Source organism: Canis lupus, chromosome 35, assembly GCF_003254725.2.
Source record: "Canis lupus dingo isolate Sandy chromosome 35, ASM325472v2, whole genome shotgun sequence".
Lineage (NCBI taxonomy): Eukaryota > Metazoa > Chordata > Mammalia > Carnivora > Canidae > Canis > Canis lupus.
In genome coordinates, this window is record NC_064277.1 from 26,623,898 (window position 1) to 26,633,304 (window position 9,407).

Consider the following 9,407-nt stretch of genomic DNA (forward strand, 5'->3'; position numbering starts at 1 on the left):
TGTCTCTGTCTCTCTCTGTGTCTCTCATGAATAAATAAGTAAAATCTTTTTTAAAAATGTGAAGGAAACACTGTAAAACTTCTAGAAGGTAATATAGGGGAATATTCCCATGACCATGGGGGAAAATTTCTTAAGTAAGACCAGTAAGTAAGTAAATGTATAAATAGAGCACTCACCACAGAGGCATAGATCAATAAATCCCGCAGCATTAAAGTTAAGAACTTCTGATTATCAAGACATCAAAAGAAGTGGGGCAAGAGAGTGGAAGAGTAGGGTCCTCAACTCACCTGGCCCCACAAACTTACCTAGATAGCTTTCAAAACATCCTGAACACCTATGAATTCGACCTGAGATGTAAAGAGAGAACAGCTGGAACGCTACAGAGAGAAAACTTTTTGCTTCTAAGAAGGTAGGAAGGCAGAAAAATTAAAAAAAGAACTGAAGTGGGGGAGGGGCCCCATGAGGAACTGGGCTAAAGCAGAGCGGTGGGTGAGAGCCTCTGGACAGGAAAGCCGTCTTGGAGAAACGGGAAATTTATTTATTTAGAAGCAGGAACTTTAAAAATCCACACAGTTTTTCCAGACTGAAAGTGCTTAGCAGGAAAATCAGGCAGAATCACATGAGGGGCAGTGAAGTCTCCAGATTCCCAGAGTCACTCTAAGAGGTGAGGCTCCGAGGGAAAGTTCACTGCAAATCTCCGGGTGATATCAGTAAAGGGCTGGAGCACCACAGCCCTCAGGGCATCTGGGAGAAGCCCGCCAGTTAGCCTGGCTCTGCATCAGCCTTTACCCCAGAAGCTGGCAACAGATGGGAGATGGCTCTCCCCATTCCCTTCCCAGAGGCAGTCCCTGGGAGGGCGGGGCCAGTGGTACAGGGCCTTGGATCCAAGCGCGCAGAAGCACGAACGGCTGGCGATCCTGCGCTCCCTCAGGAACAGGCGGAAGAGGGGAGGGCACAAGACAGCGAGAACTCTCGGGCCCCTGGGAGCCCTCCAGCTGTGCAGATCAGCCCCGGCCCCAGGAGCATCTAGGTCAGTGCGGACTGGGAGACTGCATCAGTTACTAGTGGAGAGCTGCTTCTAGAGCTGGAATTCTGGCCGCAGGCATTGTTGTTTTTCCTCCTTTTTTCACCGGTGCCTGGGAGAGGCAGGCTGCCAGGGAACAGAGGAGTCACCGGGGTAAATAGATCCACTGAGCCTGGCACCCGGCAGGGGGCAGGACATCTCCCCCAGGCACACACACCTGAGAATCAGCACAGGAGACCCCTACACAAGAAGACCAGCTGGAAGAACAGGGGAATAGCACGTTCTTTTTTTTTTTTTTTTTAATTTTTATTTATTTATGATAGTCATACAGAGAGAGAGAGAGAGAGAGAGAGAGGCAGAGACATAGGCAGAGGGAGAAGCAGGCTCCATGCACCGGGAGCCCGATGTGGGATTTGATCCTGGGTCTCCAGGATCACGCCCTGGGCCAAAGGCAGGCGCCAAACCGCTGCGCCACCCAGGGATCCCGGAATAGCAAGTTCTTGACAGGCAGCACTGGAAAGCTCCAAGACTGAGGGAAATAGTATATAGAACTAGAGGGTCCCCCTTTTTTTTTTTTCATTACAACTCGGTTTTATATCAGGCTAAAATTTTCCAATCTTTTTTATCTTTTGCCACCTTAACTACAATATTTTACCAACTCTTTGTTTTTAAGTTCTTTCCTTTTTGACTTTTATATTTCTACAATTACATGTTTTAGATAGATTTTTCACTTCTGGATTCTTTTCAATGATTCAATTTAATTTTGGTAGATATACAAGATATGGGTATTTGTTTTTTGTTTTTGTTTTTTCTGCCTTGTTTGTATTACAATGGTGGAAGTTAGTACCTTCTAACACATGATCAACATACACCTAGAACCAAGTGGAACACCGTGTTGGTTCATTCTGTGAGTTTATATTCTCTCTTCCTTCCCATTCTGCCTTCCTCTTTTACCTTATGTTTTTGTGGTCAATGATGGGCTTTATAAAAATATTGCTGGTTCAAACAGTCATCAGAAACCTCCCAAGACACAAAAGTCCAGGGCCAGATGGCTTCCCTGGGGAATTCTATCAAACGTTTAAAGAAGGAACCATACCTATTCTACTAAAGCTGTTCGGAAAGATAGAAAGAGATGGAATACTTCCAAACTCATTCTATGAGGCCAGCATCACCTTAATTCCGAAACCAAAGACCCCACCAAAAAGGAGAATTATAGGCCAATATCCCTGATGAACATGGATGCAAAAATTCTCAACAAGATACTAGCCAATAGGATCCAACAGCACATTAAGAAAATTATTCACCATGACCAAGTTGGATTTATCCCCGGGATGCAAGGCTGGTTCAACACCCGTAAAACAATCAATGTGATTCATCATATCAGCAAGAGAAAAACCAAGAACCATATGATCCTGTCAATAGATGCAGTGAAAGCATTTGACAAAATACAGCATCCATTCCTGATCAAAACTCTTCAGAGTGTAGGGATAGAGGGAACATTCCTCAACATCTTAGAAGCCATCTACGAAAAGCCCACAGCAAATATCATTCTCAATGGGGAAATACTGGGAGCCTTTCCCCTAAGATCAGGAAGAAGATAGGGATGTCTACTCTCACCACTGCTATTCAACATAGTGCTAGAAGTCCTAGCCTCAGCAATCAGGCAACAAAAAGACATTAAAGGCATTCAAATTGGCAAAGCAGTCAAACTCTCCCTCTTCGCTGATGACATGATACTCTACCTAGAAAACCCAAAAGACTCCACCCCAAGATTGCTAGAGCTCACACAGCATTTTGGCAGTGTGGCAGGATACGAAATCAACGCCCAGAAGTCACTGGCATTTCTATACACTAACAATGAGACTGAAGAAAGAGAAATTAAGGAGTCAATCCCATTTACAATTGCACCCAAAAGCATAAGATACCTAGGAATAAACCTCACCAAAGAGGTAAAAGATCTATACCCTAAAAACTACAGAACACTTCTGAAAGAAATTGAGGAAGACACAAAGAGATGGAAAAATATTCCATGCTCATGGATTGGCAGAATTAATATTGTGAAAATGTCCATGCTACCCAGGGCAATTTACACATTTAATGCAATCCCTATCAAAATACCATGGACTTTCTTCAAGGAGTTGGAACAAATTATCTTAAGATTTGTGTGGAATCAGAAAAGACCCTGAATAGCCAGGGGGAATCTTAAAAAAGAAAACCATAGCTGGGGGCATCACAATGCCAGATTTCAGGTTGTACTACAAAGCTGTGGTCATCAAGACAGTGTGGTACTGGCACAAAAACAGACACGTAGATCAATGGAACAGAATAGCGAATCCAGAAGTGGACCCTCCACTTTATGGTCAACTAATATTCAACAGAGGAGGAAAGACTATCCACTGGAAGAAAGACAGCCTCTTCAATAAATGGTGCTGGGATAATTGGACATCCACATGCAGAAGAATGAAACCGGACCATTCCCTTACACCATACACAAAATAGATGAAAGATCTAAATATGATATAAGATTTCATCAAAATCCTAGAGGAGATCACAGGCAACACCCTTTTTGAACTTGACCACAGTAACTTCTTGCAAGATACATCCATGAAGGCAAGAGAAACAAAAGCAAAAATGAACTATTGGGACTTCATCAAGAGAAGAAGCTTTTTCACAGCAAAAGAAACAGTCAACAAAACTAAAAGACAACCTACAGAATGGGAGAAGATATTTGCAAATGACGTATCAGATAAAGGGCTAGTATCCAAGATCTATAAAGAACTTATTAAACTCAACAGCAGAGAAACAGCATTCCAATCATGAAATGGGCAAAAGACATGAAGAGAAATCTCACAGAGGAAGACATAGACATGGCCAACAAGCACATGAGAAAATGTTCCACATCACTGGCCATTAGGGAAATACAAATGAAAACCACAATGAGATACCACCTCACACCAGTGAGAATGGGGAAAATTAACAAGGCAGGAAACAACAAATGTTGGAGAGGATGTGGAGAAAGGGGAACCCTCTTCCACTGTTGGTGGGAAGGTGAACTGGTGCAGCCACTCTGAAAAACCGTGTGGAGGTTCGTCAAGTAGTTAAAAATAGATATGCCCTATGACCCAGTAATTGCACTGCTGGGGATTTACCCCAAAGATATAGATGCAGTGAAACACCGGGACACCTGCACCCTGATGTTTATAGCAGCAATGTCCACAGTAGCCAAAAAAATAAATTTATTAAAAAATAAAGAAAACCCCAAAGACTCCACCCCAGAATAGAGAATCCAGAAGTGGACCCTCCACTTTATGGTCAACTAATATTCCACAAAGCACAAAAGAATATCCACAGGAAAAGGACAGTCCCTTCAAAAAGTGGTGCTGGGCTTGACGGGATGAGTACTTGACGGGATGAGTTTGAGTATGAGTATGTTGGCAAATTGAACACCAATAAAAATAAATTTATTATTAAAAAATTCAAAAAAAATAAAGAGCAAGTACTACAAAGGCAAAAAAATGGTGCTGGGAAAATTGGACAGCCACATATAGAAGAATGAAACTGGACCATTTTCTTATACCATACACAAAGTAAACTCAAAATGGGTGAAAGATCTAAATGTGAAACAAGAATCCATCAAAATCCTAGAGGGGAACACAGGCACCACCCTTTTTGAACTTGGCCACAGCAACTCCTTCCAAGATACATCTATGAAGGCAAAGGAAACAAAAGCAAAAATGAACTATTGGGACTTAATCAAGATAAAAAGCTTCTGCACAGCAAAAGAAACAGTCAACCAAACTAAAAGACAACCTACAGAATGGGAGAAGATATTTGCAAATAATATATCATATAAAGAACTTCTTAAACTCAGCATCCAAGAAACAAAAAAATCCATCATGCAATGAGCATAAGATATGAAGAGATATTTCTCCAAAGAAGGAGATACACATGGTCAACAAGGACATGATAAAATGCTCCGCATCACTTCCCATAGGGAAACATAAATTAATGCACAATGAGGTACAACCTCGCATCAGTGAATGGTGAAAATTAAGAAGACAGGATACAACAAATGTTGGAGAGGATGTGGAGAAAGGGGAACCTCTTCCACTGTTGGTGGGAACGTGAACTGGTGCAGCCACTCTGGAAAACAATGTGGATGTTCCTCAAGAAGTTTAAAATATAGCTACCTTATGACCCTGCAATTGCGCTACTGGGTATTTTCCCCAAAGATACAGATGTAGTGAAACGCCGGGACACCTGCACCCCAATGTTCATAGCAGCAAGGTCCACAATAGCCAAACTGTGGAAGGAGCCTCAATGTCCTTCAACAGATGAATGGATAAAGAAGATGTGGTCTATACACAATGGAATGTTACTCAGCCATCAGAAAGGACGAATACCCACCATTTGCTTCAGTGTGGATGGAATTGGAGGGCATCATGCTGAGTGAAATAATCAGAGAAGGATAATCATCATACGGTTTCACTCATTTGAAGAATATAAGAAACAGTGAAAGGGATTATAAGTGAAAGGAGGGGACCTGAGTGTAAAAATTAGAGAGGGAGAGAAACCATGAGAGACTCCTAACTCCAGGAAACCAAGGAAAGGTTTTGGAAGGGGAGGTGTGGGGGGATGGGGTGACTGGGTTTTGGCCACTGAGGAGGGCACTTGATGGGATGAGCACTGGGTATTATACCATATATATGTTGGCAAATTGAATAAGTAATAAAAATTGTAAAAAAAAAATTAGAAAAAACGACATCAAAAGAGAGTATAGAGAAATGTCAGAAACTGAAAAGACACTGACAAACGGCTCGGAATTCAGAGCATACAAAAACTTTAGGTCCCGATGCAAGAAAACCTCAGAGAAAACTACGGATGACTTGAGCAGGCCCTATCCAGTGAGGAATGGCAGAGTGACCCTCTTTAGCAGCCCGGGAAATGCAGATGATAACCACGGTGAGATCCGAGGACGGGCAGGGAAAAAGTACAGACACTGAAGCAGAGATGTGAATTAATGCAACTGCTTTCAAAACCAGGCTGGCACACCAGGTAAAGCTGAGAACAAACTATGCGACAGCCCAAATTTCATAGCTGGGCATATCCTCAAGATGCTCTTGCACACTCACACTGTGAGGGGTGCAGACATATATTTAGTGGCATCGTTACACTTGGAAATAATGCTACTGTGGAACAAAAGTACAAATACCACGCACATGAAGGTGTGCTCCAAGTTAGAGCTTTCTGAGGTTGTGTATTGTCTGGGAGAACACAGGGCATTGATACACCTTATGTTTTGTTAATTCAAGTATGCATGTAAAATGTTATATAAAGAAAGAGGACAGATAACTTCCAAACCAGGACAGGAGAGACAATGCAATAAAGAAAACTTAACCCAGCAAAGATAAGAAAAAAAAGAAGCACAGAAAAAGAATGATAAATAGAAATAATAAAATATCATAGACATTTATTGAGTTATCAATAACCAGAAGAAATCTAAACACAATAACTCATATTTGCCAAAAGACCAGCTTCTAGTCCAGAAAAACATCCAGCTCTGTTGTTTACAAAACAACTTAATGTAACAGTGATCATGAAAGATTAAAAATACCATACTGGGCAGTTGACGGTGAAGGGAAAGTTGATGTGGCTGTATCAGTATCAGAGAAAATGTTCCTCAATGAGAGAAGTATTATTAGGTAGAGAGACAGGGACACTACATTCTGGTAAAAGGAACAATTTATCTGGAAACTAGCAATTCTAAGCTCTAACACATCTAACAATTCATGGTCAGTTACAAAAAGCACTTAATAGCAGAATTTAAAAAAAAGATTTTATTTCTTTATTCATGAGAGAGAGAGAGAGAGAAAGAGAGAGAGGCAGAGGGAGAAGCAGTCTCCCTGCAGGGAACCTGATGCAGGACCTGATCCCAGGACCCCGGGATCACAACCTGAGCTGAAGGCAGATGCTCAACCACTGAGCCACCCAGATGTCCCTTAATAGCAGAATTTAAAACATATTTCTTCCAGTCACTGCTACTCAAAGCCAAAAATAAATTGTAAGGATATAGAATATCTGAACCACAAAATAAAATTCTTCTAATGACGATAGAGCATATTTGAATAACAGAATAAAATTCATGTAATGATCATACATAGAACTTTACAGTATAGTCTTTCTTTTTAAAGATTTTATTTATTTATTTATTTATTTATTTATTTATTTATTTATTTATTTATTTAAGAGACAGAGAGAGAGGCAGAGACATGGGCAGAGGGAGAAGCAGGCTCGGTCCCAATGACTCTCCTTCCCCCCATCACCCACCGCCTGCAGCTGGTTTTCTTCCACTGACTCGACTCACCGAGAGTAGCTGGGGAGACTGTCATGGAGGGACATTTACAGAGATGCATGCAGGGTTAGGCAAGCCGGAGAGATGGAGCACCCCAGCTCCCACGCAGGCCCCAGATGGCTCAGCAGCCCCTGGCAGGGGGATCCCAGTCTCCCCACCCCGGGAGACTCAGCTCCTACTCTGTTGGGGTCCTCCATACCCGGCTGCTGTGTATTCCCTCTGCCTGGGGTGGCTGCCCGAGTGCCCAGGGCTCCGTGTCCGTTGCACTCCTGCCCCTCAGCCTCCACTGGCCCCTGTGCATCTCTGACCTCACATCTGTGGCTTCAGCCCTGACACTGAGTGCATTACCTGCGTGACTGCTCCACTCTGATGCCTGACACCCATCTCTGACCCAAGTCTGATTCTGTCACCAGGCTTCCAAACCCGTGTCCTCAATGATGCTGCTCTGTCATCTTCTGGCCCTTGCCTGAACCTCACTCTGGGAGCTGCCACCCTCTGTAGCCCCTCAGCCTGGCAGTGATCGCGTTGATTCCCCCTCAGCCCGCTCCTGCCACCATGGTCTATACTGTCACCACTCGCAGACTCACCAAGCATGTCTCTCTCCTAGACTCTGACTTCCTCATTTCTCTACACAAAGATCATTCAAAAAGCAACCATACGTTTTTTTGGTCCATTGTGCTTATTTCTGAACATTCTTCATATTTTGTATTTGCCATGCTTACTTTTATTATTTATTTATTTATAAAGATGTATTTATTTATTTGAAAGAGCACAAGTGGTGGTTGGGGCGGGGAGAATCTCAAGCAGACTCTCCCTCCCTCCACAGTGTGCAGAACTCTGAGCATGATGTGGGGCTCAATCCCAGGACCCTGAGAGCACAAACTGAGCTGAAATCAAGGATTAGGGGTTCAACTGACCGAGCCCCCCAGGTGCCCCGCCATGCTTACTTTTGTCTGTTTTTCTTTCTGGAATAAATTCCTTGAAGAAAGGGAGCATCCCAAGTGCTAAGGATAGTACCTGGCAAATACGAGGCACACCACACTTGCTTTGAGTTGATCACTGCTCCTCTGCTTCTGCAGCTTCAGCAGCTTCTCAGCGAGGGCACTTAGAGGGAACTCTGGGGTCTGTGGCACGGTCCCCAGCCCGCCCCCCCCCCGCCCCCCGCCATTCGTGCTGCAGGCAGTCCCTCTGCTGGTGACTCTGCTGCAGTCTTAGCCTCCCCTTCTCAGAGAAGCCCTGTCCCCGCATTGGCTTACTACCAGTCCCTGTCCTGTTTTACACCCCTGCCGGTCACTAGAATACAAAGTCTGTGCATGCAGGCACTGGTGTCCCTCATTGCTGGTGTAACCTGGAGCGTCCTGGCCTACTCAGGAGCGACACAAAGGCTGGACAGAAAACCCATCAAGAAATAACTCAGTGTTATTCTGTATGTTGGTAAATTGAACACCAATAAAAAATTAATTTATTAAAAAAAAAAGAAATAACTCAGTAATGTTTCTTGGAACTGCAAGATTGTGAATGTCTAGAACGACAGCGTCCTCTGAGTGAATTAGCCCATGTGTGGGGGAAGGCGGGGAGACACCCCCAGATATTTGGCATTTCCAAACACCAGCTGACAGGCCCCAGCAGGAAGCTACAGGATTGGGGTTTACCAAGGGAAGTCAGGACCAGGAAACAGGAACCCCACATGGTGATTTCTGATTCACAGTAGGGCAGCAATGGAGACCTGGAAGGGTGTTGTGGGGCGGGGGGCAGGAGGCTTGGGTGGTCAGCAGGCTTGGGGGTGTCGGCAGGCTTTGGGGGTGTTGGCAGGCTTTGCGGGTGTCAGTAGGCTTCTGGGGGTGTTAGGCTTCAGGGGAGGTCAGCAGGCTTCGGGGGGGGGTTGGCAGGTTTTGGGGGTGTCAGCAGACTTCTGGAAGGGTGGCAGGTTTCAAGGGGTCAGCAGGCTTCAAGGGGTGTCAGCAGGCTTCTGGAGAGTTGGTGGGCTTAGCACTGACAAGAGCACCTGACCACTGACAAGAGCTTCCGGCC